Here is a 1,060-nt window from a genome sequence, read left to right as displayed (position 1 = left end):
GGCAGATGGCGTCGAGGGCGTCGGCGGCGGCGGTGCAGGGGCGCGGGGAGCGGCGCCGACGTCGGGGCAGCTGGCGTCGAGGGCGTCGGCGACGGCGAAGTTGAGCAGCCTGACGGCGTCGCCGTCGGCGGCGACTGTGACGCGGACCAGCCTGACAGCGTCGGGGCAGGCTCGGCGGTGACGGCGACGAGGAGCAAGGGGCGTCGGGCGGAGAAAGTGATGGATTTTGGAGAAACTGCTAAGTCCTGCTTATATACACAGTGCACTGGTCCCGGTTCGTGGCACAAACCGAGACGAATGCCCCTTTTGGTCCCGGTTCGTGCCACCAACCTGGACCAAAGGCCAGTTTTCGGCAGCCCAAAGGGCGAGAAGCGGCGGCCTTTGGTCCCGATTGGTGGCACCAACCGGGACTAAAGGGGAGGTATTGGTACCGGACTAATGCACCCATTTAGTCCCGATTGGTGCCACCAACCGAGACCAATGGGCCTTGCATAACGGCGTGGAGGTGGGAGTTTAGTCCCACCTCGCTAGCTGAGAGAGAGCCGCACCTGTTTATAAGGTGCGATGCGCCAACCCTCTCGAGCTCCTCTCTAAAGCAGGCTTTCGGGCCTAATCTGTCTCTATGTGCCTGTGGGCCTACTGGGCTTACTACGGGCCTGAATCCTGGCTCATTGTTGGGTTTGTAGTCGTATTCAGGCCGTGGGGGCCCAGTAGGAGGCACTTTTTTGTTTTTTTGTTTTCTTTACTTATTGTTGTTATTTTTATTTATTTTTCCAATTTTTTCGTTTTGTTTTCTGCATTATCTATTTTCTTTTGTTTTTTGCTTTATTTTTAAATTCTTTTTTGCTTTTAGTTTTAGAAAAATTATAAACTTTCTGTTAGTGCCATTAGTTTTCAAATTTGAAAACACTTTTTTTTGTTTTTTTGTTTTCTTTCTTGCTTTATTTATTTTATTTTGTTTCTACTTACAACAAAATACTTATTGTTGCTATTTTTATTTTTTTCCAGTTTTTTTGTTTTGTTTTCTGCATTATTTATTTTCTTTTGTTTTTTGCTTTAT

At 48.5% G+C, this 1,060-nt stretch overlaps 1 pseudogene; it reads left to right on the top strand.

Annotated features, from left to right (window-relative positions):
- The window catches only part of LOC119279144, a 19,922-nt pseudogene extending 19,741 nt beyond the window's left edge, over positions 1-181 (top strand).
- The last annotated feature ends 879 nt before the right edge of the window (positions 182-1,060 follow it).

This window comes from Triticum dicoccoides, chromosome 3B (assembly GCF_002162155.2).
Source record: "Triticum dicoccoides isolate Atlit2015 ecotype Zavitan chromosome 3B, WEW_v2.0, whole genome shotgun sequence".
Lineage (NCBI taxonomy): Eukaryota > Viridiplantae > Streptophyta > Magnoliopsida > Poales > Poaceae > Triticum > Triticum dicoccoides.
This window is presented reverse-complemented; position numbering and strand designations above follow the sequence as displayed.